This window comes from Camelus ferus, chromosome 16 (assembly GCF_009834535.1).
Source record: "Camelus ferus isolate YT-003-E chromosome 16, BCGSAC_Cfer_1.0, whole genome shotgun sequence".
In the NCBI taxonomy this organism is placed as follows: domain Eukaryota; kingdom Metazoa; phylum Chordata; class Mammalia; order Artiodactyla; family Camelidae; genus Camelus; species Camelus ferus.
In genome coordinates this window covers 31764374-31785305 of record NC_045711.1, presented here as the reverse complement: position 1 = coordinate 31785305, position 20932 = coordinate 31764374, and positions in this window count along the sequence as shown.

Below are 20932 nucleotides of genomic sequence, written 5' to 3'. Positions count from 1 at the left end.
GCAGGAAAGGTGGTGGGGGGAGGGTGCTGTGGGGCTGGAGGGTTGGGAGAGCATGGCCTGGTACAGAAGCAGCCAGCTGGCCAGGGTGGGAGCATGAGAATGCTGTCGGTGACACGTGTGGAGGAAGGTGGGGAGAAGGTTAGGATCACTGCTTTGGCTTAGAAAAGTCATTACATCTGGGTCTGAGGTTGACCTGGGTCCTGGGTACTTTCTGATAAAGTTCAATCAACAGCAAGAATGAGGTCCAGATGTTCTGCTGGATGAAAACTTGATCCAAATTTGGAATCTATCATTTTCACTTCCTTAAAACTTAAGCCATAAGTCAGCAACTTAAGCATTGGACTTTTCATGAAGTATTTTAATTTCTTCACTGGGCTTTTAATTAAAAGGTAGTTTGATTTACAAAAGCCAAGATATGGAAGCAGCCTAACAGATGAATGGATAAAGAAGATGTGGTATAGCTATACAAAAAAATACTACTCAGCCATAAAAAAGAATGAAATTTTGTCATTTGCAAAAACATGGGTGGATTTGGAGGGTATTATGCTTAGTGAAATAAGTCAGATGGAGAAAGATAAATACTGTATGCTATCACTTACATGCAGAATTTAAAAAATAAAAATCTAGTGAATATAACAAAAAAGAAAAAGACTCAGAAGAGAGAGGAGGGGAGGGGCAAGGTAGGGGTAGAAGATGAAGAGATGCAAACTACTATGTATAAAATAAGTAAGCTACAAGGATATATTGTACAACACAGGGAATACAGCCAATATTTTATAATAACTATAAATGGAATACAACCTTTAAAAATTGTGAATCACTATGTTGTATATCTGAAACATTTAATATTACACATCAACTATACCTCAAATTTTTTTTTTAAAGGTTATCTGATTGATGGAAGGGGAGCAGGAAAGGACTACTATAACATCTAAAGTGGGATTTATTTGATGAATTGCATGAAACTGTCAGAACATTTGCTGCAACTCAGGTAGAAAGAGGCAAGTATTCCCATAATATGTTAGTCTGTAGTCAAGAAAGACATTTCAACTGAAATATGTCAATTCCTGAATCTGGAATCACATAGACATTACTGATGTAGGATTTGCAGGAATCATAGGTAAGGCATTTCGTAATTATGGCACAAGTACCAGGTTTTTTACCTGGAAAGTCTGGGTTGGTTGGCAGTTCCTTGTATCTCAGACTTGGGCTGTACCTTTCCTTAGACAAAAGGCAGAAAAGCAGGTGATCCCTAAAGACAGTATTCCTGTGTGCTCTTTGTTGTCTGGGACTGGACTCCAAAAAAAATACCCAAACAAAAACCCAAGCCATATGGGTCACAGTTTTGCTTGCTCCTTGTTTTATCATTTCTCACCAATGATTTTTTTTTTAAAGTTCCACTGAATGCTTATTGATAATCTTCTAAATGCTGGACATTGGTTAGTTGATCCTTGACACAAAAATAGAATTGATCAAGTGTCATAAGCTCCAGAAATTCTCAAATGGAAAAATTTCATGTCCTTGAAAAGTTGGTTTTTAGATATAGTGTCACATGATTTCCTTTAGTCAAAATGGCCCTGTATCTAAATATCTCGGTTAGAATGTACTTTGCTTAATTTTACAAAAAACCTCAGAAGGGAAGTCATGGGATTTCATGATGGGAATTCCAATTTTGAAAATGATGACCTGGACATGGGACTGTTGGGGTGTTTATGCTGTGTCTGTATTCCAACAGCAACACACCATAAGTTCTGTACTGTAAACTTGGTTGTCTGGCCTAATCTAGGTAATAAAATCTAGCCTGAAAAAAAATAGAGATTTGTTGTTGTTATTGATGTTGTTTCGTAACCGAAGTTCTATTTATGAGAGATTTACTATTTAGGTCGGACATCTGCTGACTCAGTTTTTAAAGAATTTGCAAACGTTCCTTCCACAGGCTCCCCCAGCCTGCGGGGTAGAGCACAGAGACACAGATAATGATTGTAGTTGTAACGAGACTGGATGCACTGAACTTTTTTATCCTGCCCCCATCCCCAAGGTGCCAAGCCTGTGGTGGAGGGAGAAACTTCCTTGCAATTCCGGTCTGCCGGCCATCATTGTCAGCCAAGGTAGGGTGCTTTGTCATGTACCGGTGGGCAAGGAGAATGTGCATGTTCTGAAGCCCAGGGCTTAACGGATTAGCTTATGGGAACCGGTCAAAGCTGTGCTAATAGAAGGAATGCAAATGTCCTATGTTGTCCAGACAGGACAGGGCTTTGGAAGAAAATTAATCTTGGCCAAGGCAAAAGACGTTTGATTTTAAGTATGCTAGGAGAAACCAGCTGCAGCTCCAAATGGAACCTCCCCCCATCTTTGAAATCAGAGCTCACGCTTCCCTTCTCCCTGGGAAAGCTGGGAAGTACTGAGTTCCTGGAGCCCAAGGGCTGCTCTGCAGAAGCCTCAGGAACCTGGCAGAGGAGAAAAACAATCAACATCCTTTTGACACCAGAGGCTTGTGAAATTTGCAAGACACAGAGGAGGAGAAGAGGCTTGATCCTTTCTGTGAGGAAGGGTGATGGATGGCAGAGAGAGTGGGGGAAGGATCCTAGAAGTGGGGCGGGGCTACGGGCAAGGGCTGCCTGGACAGAGAGAAAGGAGAGACGTGCAGAAACAGAATTCTCTTTCTGCCACATCACAGAACAGTCCAGAGGTTGTCTCTAAATTATCAAAAGAAAAAAAAAATGAATTATATTCAGAATGCTGATAGATTCAATATATTCCACATGTAGCAAGTGGCTAGGTGTTCGTAGAAAGGAGGTGTATTGAAGAAGTGGTAATGCGGATGCATCTTGGCCATGACCTTGTATTCTCTAGCAGGTACCACAAATAATAGTTGGTTTAAAACAAACCCAAGAAGTTCCCTGAGAGAAATGGCAAAGAGAACTTTTTTTGCAGGGTGAATGGTTGAACCTGCCCACATGGCTGATTTCAGCTTCCCCAGTAGGCCTGCTCCTCTTGGGTGTAGACATTGGACACCGGATGCTCTTAACTTCTTTTTCAAAGGTGAAAAAGAGATGTGATGTTGAGAACGCCCATCCTCACCTCCGGGAGCAGAGTAATGGCAACTATGAGACAGATGAAGTCAGGGTAGGTGGCTCTGGTTTCTGCAAAGGCGAAGTCAGAGAGTCTGTCCAGCCTTCTCTCCCTGGCAAATCCAGCCTTGGATTCCAGCCCAGGCCAGGAGCTCAGTCAGGGCTGGGCTCGAGGGAGGATGTGCTTGGTCAGCAGTTATGAGGCAATGGAACAAGAGTGAAATTGGGTTCTGAGCAAGGGTGGGTCAGGCCTGGGTTCTGGGTCATGGTGCAGAGTGGAAACTGGTGTGGAGACTTGGGAAGGGACAAACTAGGAAGCAAGTGTGAACTTGAAACGTCAAGTTTGAAATCGGGATTTGAAGGAGTAGGTTGGCAGTCCTGAACTGGCAGGAAGATGAGACTTGGAGAATGAGCTCAGAGGAAAATCTACACAGGTAAGAATATTTATGGAGTGGAATGGATAGAAACGTTGAGAACCAGTGTGAGGTCTGTGGAAACTAGGACCTGCTGTGGCCCTTGGAAAACCAGGATGGCTGCCAGAGAGAAAGGGCGCATACTGTGGGATACTTCCCAGGGGAAAGGGGAGGGCAAAGTCTACTTGCATTCAGGGAGTTCCCCTCTCCCCCGACTCCCCAGCAGGCTCCGGCCTTTTTAGTTCACACAGTGTCTCTAGCTGTTCTTTGTGGAGCCAGTAATTGGGCAGGTGTCGCTGGTATGGGTTCACTCTTGGGTGGGTGCTCTTTGTTGCTAATAATCCATGATGAGGGGGTTGCTGATGCCTGCAGGGGATCTTGGACAAAAGAAGTACCCTCTGCCTGGTCTGGATAACTCTCTGATACACACTGAACACTAATTACTGTGTAAGCAACTCTTTCTTGAAGAGCTTAAGAACGGATCCAACACCACCTGGAGTGGGAAGGGGAAGGTAGCTGGAAACCATATCCTTCCCTGGCTCGGTTGTTTTCAACTGGATTAGACTCAGCTCTCTCTTTTTACCTAAATGTTTTGTAACATTTTCTATGTTCTCTTGGAAAAAGATTCACACATGAGATAACCTACCGACACGACACACATAGTTCCAGAAACAAAACCAAACCCCACAATATAAAGCCCCCGTATAAAAGAGAAGTAAACAGAAAGGAATTTGTCATAAAAGAATAGGAATAAAATTTTAAATTTCCATATGTAAATGCTTGGGCTTGATGACACTAGAAGACATAAAGAAATAAGAATATTCTCTCACCTGTGGACAGAGTCACCATGAATGAGACACTGTAAGGCAGACTGGTACAGTGGATGGTGTTACTGACTTAAATACCACAAGCAGTGTAGACATCCTTTCCAAAAGAATAATACTTAGTTTGGGGTTTTTTTTTGGGGGGGGGTATAAGTAATCAGGTTTATTTGTTTATTTATTTAATGGAGGTATGGGGGATTGAATCCAGGATGTTGTACATGCTAGGCATGTGCTCTACCACTGAGCTATACCCTCCCCACAAAAGCATAGACTTAGATTCCATTGCTATGACCACCACTAGGTGCTGATGGAACTGGAAACCTACCATGCACAATGCCAATAAAACTGAAATGTCCTTGGCATTCTAAAAAACCAGAAATGCATTTTACTACCTCAGGAGGTAGAAGGCTGTTAGCCTTTTTGCAAGATGTCTGAGAGGGCTGCAGGACAAGTTCAAGTATCAGCAGCCACAACATACCTGAAAATAACCACTTTTTCCTAATTCTCAGACTCTTTCACTGGATCTGGCTTTCAGAGCTATTGTAAAATTCAGATGCCAAGGTAAGTCAATGGGAAAAAAATAGTCTTTTCAACAAATGGTCCTGGGACAACTGAATATCTACATATAAAAGAATTAAGTTGAATTCATATCTTATACCATCCACAGAAATTAACTCAAAATGGATCATAGATTTAAATGTGAGAGCAAAAATGATAAAACTCTTAGAAGAAAACAGGCATACATCTTTATAATCTAGGGTTAGGCAATGATTCCCTAGATATGACACCAAAAGTGCAAATAATAAAAAGAAGAATTTGTAAATTGGATTTTATCAAAATTAAAAACTCTTACACTTCAGGTGACATCATGGAGAAAGTGAAGATAACTCACAGAATGGGAAAAACTAGCATATTCTGTAGGTGATAAGGGACTTGTAACCAGACTATATAAAGAGAAAACTCTTGCAAATTAATAAGAAGAAAACAATTAATATTTTTAAATGGGCAAAGGATTTGGAAAAACATTTCTCAGAGAAGATACAGACATTGTCAGTAAGCACATGAAAACATATTCAACCTCATTTGTCCTTGGGGAAATGTGAACTAAAACCAAAGTGAGATACCACGTGATACCTATCAGGACGGCTAGAGTAGAAAAGACGGTAACAAGTGTTGAGGAGGATGTACAGAAAGTGAAGCCCTCGTTCACGGCTGGTGGGAATGTAAGATGGTGCAATCACTGTGAAAAACAGTTTGGCGACTTCTCAAAATGTTCCCACATGACACAGCAATTCCACTGTTAGGAAAAAAAAAACGTCCATACAAAGACTTGCACAAAATGTTTGTAGCAGCGTTGCTCACGATAGTCAAAAAGTGGAAACAACCCAACTACCTATCAAATGGTGAACAGATAAATAAAATGTGTTACATCCACACAGCGTAATACCAATCATAATACAAGCGAATGAAGTACTGATATTTGCTACAACATGGATGAACCTCAAAAACAGGAGGCTGAAGAAGCCAGTTATAAAAGACCACATGTTACATGTTTCCATTTATATAAAATGTCCATAAAAGGCAATCGATAGAGACAAAAAATTGTTCAGTGGTTGCCGGGGATTAGGGGAAGGGTGGGGAGGGACTTTAAATGGGTGCAAGGTTTCTTTTCTGGTGTGATGAAATGTTCTAAAATTAGACAGTGGTGATGGTTGCACAACTCTGTAAATGTACTAAAAACCATTGAATTGTATAATTTATTTTTTTATTTTCTTGTAGGGGGAGGCAATTATATTTATTTACCTGTTTATCTTAATGGCGGTACCGGGAATTGAACCAGTGCCTTGTGCATGCTAAGCATGCACTCTGCCACTGAGCTGTACCTGTCCCCAGAATTGTATGCTTTAAATGGGTGAATTTATGGTATGTGAATTACATCTCTATAAAGTTTTTTTTTTCTTTAAGAAGTAAATTTGATTAATTCAGGGGCATTTGTCTCTGAGATAAATAAAACTTCTTTCAACTTAAAAAAAAGTTTATCAATGACTTCAAGTGCAGTTCCTAGGGCCTATGAGCTTTGTAAAATCTACAAGAAGATTTTTTTGAGACCTAAAAAAAATATATTGGCTTTTGACTGTAAAAAAAAAAACTTATTTGAAATTAATCAAAAGCTGACAACATATAGTAGGTCAACTAACCAATGAAAGTCAATTCATATGAAACTAATATGCATACACATAAATTGATGTACTATGGGATGTGGGTGTATTTAGTGTTTGACATGATGTTGAATGAGACTCCTACAAGCAGGGTGCCAGGACAATGAGGTTCTAGGACAGGGAAGCTGCCTTACTTAGCGAATTCTTTCTTTCCTGTAGTCTTGCTTCTCTGTGGGCCTCCAAGTTCCTCAGACTTAATGATGATAGACAGTGTTCAAGTTTCTGCTTTCCAGAAAGTTCGTTATCTTACACAGAAATCAGTGCAATTTAATGCAGTTTTATGACAGAGCAGGGCGGGTGCTCTCACGCCACTCAACAGAGGAAACTAGCCCCCGCCATGCAAGGCACCTGGTTTTCTAAATCACCCAGGAATGGCACTTATCCTGTTGTAGAAAAATGTCTGTTCACATTTGTGCCCCCTACATTAAAAAGTGTGCTCCCTGAGGATTTGGAGCTGTCTCATTTATTTTGAATCCCAGGGACAGTGCCAGACACATGCTCTGGGCTCAAAAAGAGAGTTCTTAGTAGGGAAATTACTTTTATTTATGGTGTTTCTGGAGACAACCTCTACATGCTTGGGTTCCTGCTTTCATGTTTGAAATTTCAATCCTCATATGTCAATAGCATGGCCTAAAAAGTAAATAAATAAGGGGGGAGGATATAGCTCAGTGGCAGAGCATGTGCTTAGCATGCATGAGGTCCTGGGTTCAATCCCTAGTCCCTCCATATAAATAAATAACCAAATATATAGAAAACCTAATTACCTCCCTCCCAAAAAATGAAAAAAGTTTTTTTAAAGTCAATAAATAAAAGTTTTTAAAAATACATCAGTTTCAATCCTCCTTGGGAAAGACAATAAGAGAAAAAAGTGTTATAAAATCACTATTGGGCAACCATTGTAGTAATAGCTCATTCATGCAAGAATCATCAATGAATGCTAAAATTAGTGGGTGAAAGTTGGAGGATTATCAGGGTATTTACACAGTCTCAGAATATCTCTCCACAAGACTGTGATATCATGATTTATAAGAAATATGTATTTGGTCATTCAGATGACCCAAATATATATTTCTCACATATTTGGTCTTCATTTATCGTTCTTGGCTCACACCTCCCAAAACCTTTGGAATTTCCTGAGCTACAAGAGCAATGGGATAATATTTGGTCTCTTGTCTTGAGTTCCTGAAAACGCTTCGGGGAAAGTGACTTTTGGATCCCACCCAAGAGTAGGGGCCGGTTGCCAGGAAAACCAACCATGAGATTAGAGGGTTGGAACTTTCAGTCCCCATCCCCCATCTCCGGGGAAAGGAGCCGGGTTGGAGGTCGAATGAATTGCCAATAGCCAATGATTTAATCAATCATGCCTGTGTCATGAAGCCTCCATAAAAACCCAAAAGGAGAGGGTTTGGGAAGCTTCTGGGTTGGTGAACACGCGGAGATTTGGTGAGAGTGGTGTGTTCAGAGAGAACCTTTCCCATAACCTTCCCTTTGTATCTCTTCATCTAGCTCTTGATTTGTATCTCTTAAAACCCTTTTATAATAAATCAGTAATCTGATGAGTAAACAGGTTTTCCCAAGTTTTGTGAGGCGTTGTAGAAAATTAATCAAACTCAAGGAGAGAGTTGTGGGAACCTCTGATTTATAGCCACTCGGTCAGAAGCACAAGTAATAATAACGTGGGCTTGTGACAGGCATCTGAGGTGGATGGTGGTCTTGTGGGACTGAGCCCTCTCCCTGTGGAATTCTGTCTCTGGGTAAGTAGTGTCAGAATTGAGTTGAATTCTTGGATACTCTGCTGGTGTCTTGAGGATTGCTTACTGGTGAGGGGAGTCCAGACCACTTGCCTCATATTAGAATTGGTTCTGGAAACACTTTTCCAAAGATACTTATTAATTTTACAAAGAGAAAATAATAACTTTCAGTTGGGAAACCTGGCAGACACCATCCTAACCGATAGTCAAAGTTAACATCACTGTTAATGGGACAAATTGTCTCCCGATATGATGCACTGAGAATAAAACAGCATAAGCTCCGGAGGATTCCGGCCCCAAATGCACAGGCTGAATCCAATCATGAGAAAGGCATCAGATGTACTGAAACGGAGGGACGTTTTACAAAAGAACTGTCTCCTCCAAAATGTCAAGGCTAGGAAAGACAGGGCAAGATAAAATTTTTTCCAGGTTGAAGAGGATTAGGAAGACACTAGGACAGAATGAGGCAGATCATTTGGAGTTTTCTCTTGTCCTTTCTTTAGGGCATTAGGGACATTATTGGGGCAAATGGCAAAATCTGGAAAAAGTCAATAGGCTCGCTAATAATATTGGATAAGAATTAACTTTTCTGTTTTTGATCATTTTGTTGCAGTTATGTTGCCGCATAACCCCCTGTTTTTAGGAAATACACACTCGATGTGTTAACTGGTAAAGGGGCAACGTGTCTGCAACTTACTCTCAAATGCTTCAGGAAAAAAAACTGATATAAAAGAACACTAAAGCAAATGGGGTAAAATGTTAACATGTGGGGAATGTTGGTGAAGGCTGCATGGAACTCCTTGTACTATTCTTGCAATTTGTTGATAAATCTGCAATTATGCCAAAAAATAAAGGTTACAAAATGTTAAAATATCTTCTGCCTCTGGTCATTAAAGCCATTATTGGATGTCACTTGTGGCACTTGAAGGAGTCTGGTAAACATGTGAAAACTAGTCAAAAGGATTTGGAGTCATCCAAACTTCTTCCTTTCTCAGCAAGGCCCATCCTTCTGTGTGGGTCCAGAGTTTGATTCATGTGCGATATGATTGGATAAATTCCATATGTGAGAATGTACATTTGGCTACATAGCTTTCAAAAATAATGGTGGCTTAAATGTGATAGAAGTTTAGGGGGAGGGGATAGCTCAAGTGGTAGAGCACGTGCTTAGCATGCACAAGGTCCTGGGTTCAATCCCCAGCACCGCCCCCCAAAATAAATGAATAAACCTAATTACCCCTCCTCCCCCCTAAAAAGAAAAATGTGATTGAAGTTTAGTTTCTCACTTGAGTAACAGAAGCTGGCAGTCAGTCCAGGGCTGGGATGGAGGCTCCCCAATCAACAGAGACCAAATCTTACTGCTTGATGTGCTCAGTGTGTGTCCTCATGATCCAAGCTCCAGACAGCACATATCTCTGTTCTAATCAGTAGGAACTAGGAAGGAGCAAAGAAGGGTGTCCCACGTCCACTTTTAACGGCATTTTTTGGACACTGCCCATAATGGTTTTGATTACATCTCTTTGTTCCAAGGCAACTTCTAGCTGCAAGAGAGGCTGGGCAGCCACGTTCCATCCAAAAAATTAAGGAGGAAGAGGATGGTTATTTGGATGAGTAAATAAGCTCATATTCCAAAGCAAGATGAAAGTAATCGATAAGGAAACTCTCAAACCTGTGACTCAAGTGACAGAACTGGGGCTGCCTGGTGACACAAAGGATAGTGGATCTGGGAGTGGGTGGCCTAGTACGTGTACGTGGAGACTGGAGATGTTTGGAAAGAAAAGAAGAAAATGGAAGCAACCCCATGGATGCTGTGGAAAATAGTATGAAATACAGTTAAGGCCTCTGCTTCAGTGACTACAACTCCAGCTGAACAGGGAAGAAAGGAGGAGAAGGAAAACTGGACAAAAGAAGAGACCGGGCAGAAAGGACAAGGGGACCAGGCAAGGGAGAGGTCAGGAATACCAGGAGGGTGAGTTTCAGCTGTTGGAGCCGGTGGAGGCTGGCTCTGTGGTGCCTGGGGCCGTGGCCTCTTACTCATCTGTAAGGAGAGTTCCGGGAGGCACAGCTTTATCTGGTGAAAGCAACCACCATCCACTTCCAATTGTCATTTGTAGTGTCGGAGACGCTCCTGACCTCAAATAAAGCCTTTATGTAACTAAGTCACGTGAGCGAACATGGTACAAGGGCCAGGAAAAAATTTTTTTAGGCTACACTGAAAAGAAATCCAGCTGTGTGCAAGTAGGAATTTGAATAACTACTGATAACTCAACCCATGGCTTTGATGCCGTCTTCTGGGCCATCACATCTAACTGTTACCCGAGGGCTCATTGTTGTGGCTCCGAGGAGGTCTGCTGAATACCATGAAAGCTGGTCATAAGGCTTAAAGTCAATAGACTTTTTTAAAGGCCCCTTAAAAAAACCCACCTTATATCCAATAAACACTTGGCCCTTCTCTTGTAAGGGGAATCATCAGGGGTGTTTACCTTTCAGCCAAGCCTATGGGGCCAAAAGACGTGTTTAGGCAAAATTATGCGCAGTTTCCAAGGGAATGGGCAAGCTTGTTCACAAAGCACTTCATTTATAGCAAAATGTTTACATTATAGCATCCCAGGGCTGGAAGGGACCCTTCTCTTTGGGTATAAATATTTCTACAGAAGGCTGCAGAGACTGGAGTTTGCTTTGTTTATGGAAATCATTTCCACCCCACTCATGAGAATTTCTCGACGGTAGACTTGGGCTGTGCCAATAATTTCAAAATCTAAAACTGGTGGACGCCTGCAAGTTTTGCAAAATACTGTGCAAATCTGGATGCGAATCCCTTTGAAGGGTTTAGGCCAAGGCTGGGGGCCTGTGCCTGCTCCCAGGACATCACCCCCCTGAGGCCTCAAGCTGTTCTTTAGAAAGACAGAGGGAAACCAAGATAATAATCAAAGCAGTGACAAGGCAGCAGGAAAGTTCTGGTGTCTCTGAGTCTAGACCCAAGTACTGCAATCAAACAAACTGCTTGGCCCATTAAAAACACACTGACGGCAACACATTTTTGTTTCGTAACATATGAGAAGGCAGATTGCCAAGTACTTGGTTATGAATGTGGAATCCATAAAAAAAAAAGAAAGTCCAGCATCTTGTCACTGTCTCCATAGAGGATTAACCCTCTAGCATCAGAAATGCCATGAGAGATTTAGTCAAGTCATTTGAACATGAAACTTTCTTTCTTGGCAGTGACTTTCTGTCAGATCAGTAAATCAGCTTCCAGGGAGTCCTTTTCTGTATGTAAACTGGCCCCCTTAGGTGGAAAGTGTGAGAAACCTTCCCCAAACTTTTCTACTGAAGAGTTTATCTGCAGGAAGAAAGATTAAAGTTAAACTAAATAGAACAGAAAATGCCTAAAGGTTGTTTTTTCCCCTAAAAGTGAAATTTGACTTATAATTAAAACATGCTTTGTTTTTTAAAAAGGACCTTAGGGGTCTTTTCTCCCCCGACCCCCAGCTGGTTCTTAGGTAAAACCCCCATGACTCCTTTTTTTTTTTTTTCTTTTGGGAGGTGGGGGTGATATTAAAAGAGTAGACTCCTTAATCATTGAACTGAAGGAACTTTAAAGACCATTTAGTCCAACACCCCAGTGTGATGGGCAGGAAGGCCCAGAGAAGTGAAGGAAGCCCAGGGTCTCTGGGCAAAGCAAGGCCTGTGTCACTCACCCTTGAGTCCGAGCTTTTCCTAGTATATCCAAATGCTTCTAACGACCAGGCTAGCCATGCGCGTCTGCGACTGAACAGCTCCACTCTGAACCCTCAACTGTGAGAAACAGGGGAGTTGGGCTTGTGGGCCCTGAATGCCATTTCCAGTTACAACAGGGTCCAGGATGAAAACGTCCTCAGATACCTGCTCCTGCTTGAGTGCCATTTTCCTGTGGAAGAAATCTCGGTTCCATGGCAAATGCCCAAAATAGGTTACCAGGGTTGCAGGTCTGTTTTGTTTGTTGGCTTGTTTGGTATTAGTTAGTAATGGGAACATGGGAGATGAAAGGCGGGAAGAAAATAAATGGGTATTTTTTGAAACTCCATGCTTTAAAACTGGAACCTTTGAAAGTAAGAGCTATGGGTGAGGGCTATCGCTTAGGTGGTAGAGCCATGCTTAGCGTGCATAAGGTCCTTGGTTCAAGTCCCAGTACTTCCTCTAAAAGTAAATAAATAAACCTTTTATTATCTCCCCCCCTAATTTTTTTTAAATCAAAAAAAAAAATAGAAAAGAAAAGAAAGAGCTAATTTTGCTGCAGACTTACTCTGTTCAAGCCATGATCTGAGATGCCTATAACCCTCACAACAATCATTCCCATTTTACAGATGGGGACATGACAGCAAGAGAGGCAAAGGCCTTGCCCAAGGTCATTTGATCATAGGAAACAGCATTTTGGGAGCCTTGGTCCAGGGTCTGTGCCTCTAGCCACAGATGATGGGACCCCAGGCACAACATACGTTACTCTTCTCTGGATGCATCCTCATGCCTTCAAATTGACTTCTTCCTCTTCGACAGTTCTGTGGCCTTTACTTCCTTCCTGCTCTGCTGATTCAGGACCCCAGGAAGCCTAGCTTCCTGTCATGATCAGTTTGAGGCCAGCGGCAGAAATGCAGACTCAGCAAAGCAGCGCTCACCACCGGGGGGAGAGCCTGCAAAAGGTCAGAGGAGCAGAGGCAGAGGCGGACAGAGAGGTGTCTGCTCGGGCTCCCAGGCAAACACATGCTGCAAATAACCAGCTAGGGGAGAGGGAAAGTGGGTGGCTGCAACAAAAAACTGAAAGGCAAAACAGATGAACCTGGAGGACACTGTGCTAACAGAAATAAGCCAGACACAGAAAGACAGACCACTGTACGAGCTCACTTTTATGTGGAATCTAAAAAAGTCAAACTCTTGAGGGCAGGTGTAGCTCAGTGGTAGAGTGCATGCATGAGGTCTTGGGTTCAATCCCCAGCACTTCCCAATTAAAAATTAAAATTCTTAGAACCAGGAAAGTGGAATGGTGATTGCCAGGGGCTAAAGAAGGGGGGCAATGAGGAGATGTTGGCCTAAGGGTGCAGACTTTCAGTTATAAGATGACTGAGTTTGAAGGGTCTAATATATGGCATGGTACATTATTTATGGACTACAGTATTTTAATAATATTGTATTGTACACTTGAAATTTGCTGAGAGTAGATCTTAAGTGTTCTTACCTCCCATCCCCACTAAAAAAGGTAACTAGGTAAGGTGATGAATGTATTAATTTTTTTATCGTGGTGATCATTTCACAGTTTACACCTATGTTAAACCATCATGTTGTACAGCTTTAAAAACTCACTTTATGCAACCTAAAAAAACAAAAACAAAAACAAGAAACAGCAACCAGATAGGTTTGGGGAACCTCAGAAATTCTTTAAAAGTCTATTTACTTCCTTCTAGAAAGAAATATTTCTGCCTTTATTAGGAAGGAGAAAAATATAGTCTTGTTTATTAAATCTATCCACGGGATTTTAAATTTTTATTTGTTTTTTAAATTGAGATGAAACTCACATAACATAAAATTAACCATTTGAAAGTGCACGATTCAGTGGTACTGAGTACCTATTTGTGATGTTGTGCAATCACCACTCTAGTTCCAAAACATTTTCGTCATTCCAAAAGAAAACTCTGTACCCATTAAACAGTTGCACCTCCCTTCTTTCCTGTTCCAGCCCTTGGCAACAATAGAAACTTCTACATGGCTGCTTAATGAATTGGGGGACTTTATCTCTCACAGATGTCTGGGAAGAGCGGGTGACAGCACCATAAAACTAGCCTAAGGGACGGTCTCTCTGGGTCTGCCTTCCCTGGGAAAGGAAGCTGGAAGGGAAAAACCCAGTGCTGTTCTTGTTACAAAGATGCTGCTGCTTCTCCAGGCCAGACTGGTACCCTGAGTCCATTCACACCGTCTCTTGCTGCAATCTGCAATTCTTGTCCCCCAGATTATTTCCCCCAACATGAAACAGTCTGGCCAGGGACCAGTAGATAAATGTTAGGACACTCCATAGAGTATCATTGAGGCTTTAAAAAAAAAAAAAAAGCTTAAAAAAAAGAAAGCCAAATATATAACATACTGGGTTTGCAAACATTCAGCCCAATATTTTATAACCAACTTTTCTGTTGTCTTTCAACCTTTTCTTTATTGTGAAACAGAATACACGGAAAAGTGTATGAAACAGAGATGTATGGCTCATTTTTTAAAAAAATTTTTATTCATTTATATTTATTTTTAATTTAATTTTTTTATTTGGAGGGAGGTGATTAGGTTTATTTATTCATTTATTTTAATGGAAGTACTGGGGGTTGAACCCAGGACCTTGTGGTACAGCTCACTGTTTTATCACAAAGCAAAGAGCCATGTAAAGAAACATTCAATCGGGCAGCTCAGAATGTTCCCCTGAGCCTCCTACCTCCATTTGGAGGTGACCTCAGTCCTGAATTTTACGGCAATCATCTTCTTGTTAAGCAAGTATCTTTTAACACTGCAGTTTAATTTTGCTTCCATTTTGAACTTTGTATAAATGGCCTCCCAGAGTATGGACTGTTTTGTCATTGGTGTGTCATTCGTGAGATTCATTCATGTTCTTGGATGCAACAGTACTTGATTCTTTTTCATTGCTGTGTAGTATGGATTGTAAGAATATAGCAGTTTATTTAATTATACTTTTTTATAGGTAGACTTTTATATATTTTATTTCCCCCCCAGCTTTATTGAAGTATAACGGAAAGATAAAATTGTATATATTTAAGTTGTACCACACAATGACTTGATTGTTTATTCTTCCACAAATGGTCTATGGCTAACAGGTTTTACCCAACTTCTGGTTATGGCAAATAATGCTGCTATGAGCATTCTTGTACCTGTCTTTGGACATACAAGTTCACATATTTCTGTTGGGTATATTCCTAAAGTGAGATTGCTGGGTTATAGAGTAGGTTCACCTTTAGCAGATGCTGCCAAACAGCTTTTCAAAGTGGTTATGCCAATTTAAACTTTCACCCGGCTCTGTTTGAGAGAGTCCATTGTTCCACGTTCTCACCACCAGTCTGCGTGGTCAGTCTTAGATTTTAGCCATCCTGCTGGGTGTGCAGTGATAGCTTATTATGATTTTAATTTCTGTATCTCTGATTATTGGTGAGGATGAACACTTCAAAATATGTTTATTGGTCATTTTGGCATCCTTTGTGCTGAACCGCCTGTTGAAGCCTTTCATCTCCTTTTCTGTGGGATAGTTTTTTCCTTGTTGATCTGTGAGAGTTGTTAAATATTCTGGATATGAGCCTTTTGTTACATGTGTTGCAAATACCTCTTCGCGCTTGTGACTTGCCTTTGTGCTTTTTCACGTTCTCTTTCTCTTTTATATCAAGTACATCATGGAATTTTTAAATGCACAGACATTCTTCATTTTAATGCAGTTTATTAATTTTTAAATGTTTGGTTAGTGGTTTTTGTATCCTGTTGAAGAAGTCTTTCCTCCCCTCAGGTTACAAAGACAGTCTTCATTATTATCTCCCACTATCCCCGATTTCTTCTGCTGGTATAAGCTGTGTGGTACCCTTGTTTGCTGCCCGTCTATTTTGTCCCTTGGGATACCTGGCTCAGTAACCGTCTCTCTGATTCTCTGAGGGCTAAGCTACTTCGGCTGCCAGTTTGACCCTGACTGTAATTCTGACACTCGGGAACCCCGGCTCCTAGTGGATAAGCATCACCGCCTGGTCTCAATTGTTTCAGAATCCTTCCTACTGCTATCGACCAGCCAAGTTCTGTTAACAGCCTGCCCTAATGTCAGCCCTGGCCTACTTGGGAGAGTCACCACTGAACTTCCTGGTGGAGCAGGTGCCCTTCTAACTAGCACATTCCTTATGGCCTGGTAAATGGCGTGTCTTTTGAGACTTTCTGTGGAACGCAACCCGTATCTGGTGGGTCTTCTGGCTGTTCAGTGTTCCTACCCCCCTAAACCTTTTAATTTACTTCCCTACCTTCTATCATGGTGATTCTGGAATTTCAACTTTCCTAGTAGTGAGCTTGCACCCCGGATCCTTACCAGAATGTTAAATCCTGTATCTCAGGAGAGCAATTCCAAGTCAACAGACCCTCCTTTACCCAATTTTACCTTCTGGCCCCCTTGATCAAGAACCCTTAGAATCCAGTCCCCGGCATACTGGCTAGGGTTTGCAGCTCTTTTGTGGGATATAATCCCTTAGCATGTCCCCAGCTGGCATGTGCTGTGACTTAAGCTAGTTTTAGGCACAGTGGCCAAGGAGGGCGAATTCTGAGGGATCCTCAGGGAGAAGCTTCTGAATGCCGTTCCAGCAAGTGCGAGTACTAGCTCTTACTGGGGGTGCGGGGATGACAGGCTCAGAAGGTTCACAGGAGGCTAGGGACTCAGAATCTTTCGAGTCCCCACCCATATGTTTCCATCGCATCCTGGGCCCTGACCTTGGCATCACAGACCTGCCTCTGCTGGATGTTGAATCTTCTTTGTCTTGGTCCTTAGCTTCTGCTGCCTCGTCACTGCAGGAGATGAGGGCTTTGTTATTTGCAACCAAGGAGGCCTCTGGTTTTCACACTTGGCTTCCAATTGCCCGTTAACCTTGGCTGTTTTGTCATCTTTCTGCAGAACATTAATGATGCTTATCAACAGCCATCCAAACCCATCATCTCTATAGCAACTATTTCCTCCAAAAGTCTCAAGTGCCTGGTACACTACCTCTGCTAGTGCTTTCACTTCGACCAGGACACCCTCCTTATGTACCAACAGAAGGCGTGTGAACAACTGAACAAGCACCTCGTGCCACGGGCTGTCTGAGACTCACCTACTCACCGCCGGTGTTGGGGACCTCCTCGCCGGCCGGCTCTGAATCCCATCTTATCACTTGCTTTCTCAGACCCCTCCTGAGTCAGTTGTCACGGGTTAGAGTCTTCAGAAGCAGAGGCAGAGACAGAGTTTGAGGTGCAAGACGTTTATGAGGGATCAACACTGGTGGAAGGAAGGGGAGGTGGCAAAATCAGGCGCAGGAAGGGGTCACACAGCAATGCTGGTGCCACAAAGCTTCAGTCAAAGGAGCAGGGAGTTGCTGTCATTCTCAAGGGTTTTGGAGTGTCCTGCATTGGGTGGATATGGCTCTAATTATGTCCCTGTCTTACTTGTCACTGGATGTATGCTGCTCTGGGACCCGTGTAACTTCAGGTAAGGCAGCTCTCTGCAGCTGGAAGCTACGTGCAGGCCACATCTGCACAGCTGCGCAGTAAGTTCTTTCTTGAAGAGCATCTAAATGACGTTTCCATGTCTGCCACACATGGTGTACTCCCATTTATTGAGATATTCTTTCATTTTTTTCCATAGTTTTGCATAGAATTCTGCACTCACTTCAGCCTATATATTCCTTATGTATCCAATATTTTGACACTGCTGTATTATCTCTTTTTGTTATTCCCCTTTATTAAAAAATTTTTTAAATTGAACTGTAGTTGATTTACAATATTGTGTTAGTTTCAGGTGCACAGCAGAGCGATTCAGTTATATGTATCCATGTATATATTCTTTTTCAGATTCTTTTCCATTATAGGGTATTACAAGATATTGAATATAGTTCCCTGTGCTATACAGTAGGTCCTTGTTGTTTATCTATTTTATATATAATGGTGTGTATCTGTTAATCTCATACCCTTAATTTCTCTCTCCCCACCTTTCCCCTTTGGTAACCATAACTTGGTTTTCTATGTCTGTGAGTCTGTTTCTGGTTTGTAAATAAGTTCATATATATCATTTTTTAGATATGATAAGTGATGTCATATATTTGTTCTTCTCTGACTTACTTCACTTAGGATGATAATCTCTAGGTCCATCCATGTTGCTGCAAATGGCATTATTTCACTCTTTTTTTACAGCTCATAGTATTTCATTGTATATACATACCACACCTTTACCCATTCATCTGTTGATGGATGGTCAGTTTGCTTCCATGTCTTGGCTGCTGTAAACAGTGCTGCTATGAACATTGGTGTGCATGTGAAAGACAGCTTTTAAAATTTTTTATATTCTACCTGATTATTGCTTTATATAGTATATACTAGTATGTGGAAATACATTTTAACATTGATATTAGCGACCTTACTAACCTCACTTGTTAATTCTAATTGAATATTTGTGGATTTTTAAACATACATATCAGGTCATCTTGTAAACAGTATTTCTTCCTTTTCAAATTTATACCTTTTACTTTTTTCTTGTTCTATTTCTTGCATTTGCTAGGTCCACCACTATGATGCCAAATACGAGTGGTCGGAGCAGGCATGCTTGCTGCCAACCCAGAGGGAGAGCTTTCAACATTTCACTACTTGGTATGATTCTTGTAGGTTTCTACGCTACTTGGTGTGTTGGTTGAAGATTCTGTATACCCTTTATCAAGTTAAGAAAACTCCTTTTTATTCCTACTTTGCTGGTACATACATTTAAAAAAATAATAGCGTTGAATTTTACTCAGTGCTTTTTCTGTATCTATTAAGATGATCACATGATTCTTCTTTTTTAATCCATTAATATGATGAATTATACTGATTGATTTTAAACAAGCTGATGTTCATAGAAAAGCCCATGTTGGTTGTGATGTATATAGCTTCTTTGCATATCGCTAAATTCATTTTGCTGATCATTTGCTTAGTTTTGCGTTTAAGAGTCAGATTAACCTGTTATCTTTCCTTTTTTTTGATAGAGTCTCTGCTAGGTTTTGGTATCAAGGTTGTGTTGATCTCCTATGGTTAAGGGATTATTTCCTTTTTCTATTCTTTGAAGGAGAGTAAGATTGGTGCTATTTTTTCCTTAAATATAACTCACTGGTGAAGCTGTCTGGGTCTAACATTTTCTTTGTAGGAAGATTTTAAACTATAGACTTAATTTTAAAAAGTAAGATATAGGACTAGTCAGGTTTTATATTTCTTGTGCCAGTTTGGTAAACTGTATTTTCAAGAAACATGTCTATTTTAATCACATTTTCAGACATACTGGCAGAAAACTGTTCACAATATTGTCTCATTATCTTTTTAATGACTGAAAAATCTGTAGAAATGTTCCCCTTTTCATTTTTTTGGCATTATTTGTGCTTTTAAAGAATTAGTCCCATCAGGGGTTTATTAATTTTATTAGTCTTTTCAAAGAATTAACTTTTGACTGTTTCCATTTATTTGCACTTTCTTTGTGCTTAATTAGCTGTTCTTTTTCTTATTTCTCACGAAAAATACTTCGCTTATTTTTATTTAGTTCGGGATTATTTTTTATTACACTCATTTAAAAACTTTCCGTGTTAGCATGGCTCTAGCTACATCTTAATTTGAGGATGTAGTATTTTCAAAAACTTCCAGTTTAAAATCTTTCCCAGTTCCCACTGTGATTTTCTAAATCCATGAGTTATTTAGGAGGACATGCAGTTTTCAAATATGTAGATATTTTCTACTTACTTTTTCCCTTGTTTTCTTGCTTAATTGCATCACTGTCTGAGAATGTACTCTGTATGATTTAGATCATTTGAAATTTGTTGAGACTTGCTATATTGCCCAGCATTTTCATAAACATTCCATGTACACTTGAAAAGAATTTGTGATCTGAGTTGTGGGTGCAGTATTCTATGTACATCTATTAGGTAAAGCTTGCTTATTCAGTTGTTCAAATCTATCTCTTACTAGTTCTCCACCTGCTTGTTTTCACAGTTCCTGATAAACATATCTTCTGCTACCACTGCACATTTGCCTTTGCCTCCTTGCAATTCTGTCCATGTTTCTGCTTTATATATTTTGAGGCTACATGTATGAGGCACACACATTTAGAACTGTTATATCTTCTTGATGAACGAAGCATATCATCATTATGAAGTGTCCCTCTTTACTTCTAGTCATGCTTTTTGTCAAAAGCCTACTTTCTTTTGGTAGGTTTTGCACAGTTTACCTTTTAAATTTTTTGCTTAAAAAAATTGTGGTAAAATATATATACAATTTACCATCTTTTTTTTTTTTTTAAATGGAAGTACTGGGGATAGAACCCAGGACCTCATGCATGCTAAGCACGTGTTCTACTACTGAGCTGTTAACTGCCCCTCTACCCGACAATTTACCACCTTAACCATTAAAAAATTTAAAAATTGTGGTAAAAAAACACACAACATAGAACTTACCCTTTTAGTCATTTTCAAGTGTACAGTTCAGTAGCGTTAAGTGCATTCACATTGTTTTGCAGTTAATCTCCAAAAGTCTTCTCATCTTGCAGAACTGAAAGCTCTGTATATCCACTGAATGATTCCCCATTTTCCCTTCCCCTCACCCCCTCACAATCACCTTTGCCACTTCCTGTCTAAGAATGTGACTACTCTAGGTACTTCATTTAAATAGAATCATACAGTAATTTTTTTTTGCCACTGGCTTATTTTACTTAGCATATAATGTTTTCAAGGTTCACCCATGTTACATACATGTCAGCATTTCCTTCCTTTTTAAGGCTGAGTAGTATTCCATTGTATGTATATAGCACGTTTAAAAAAATCTATTCATCTCTTGATGGACACTTGGGTTGCTTCTACCTTTATGCTACTGTGAATAATGCTGCTATGATATGCGTGTATAAATATCTGT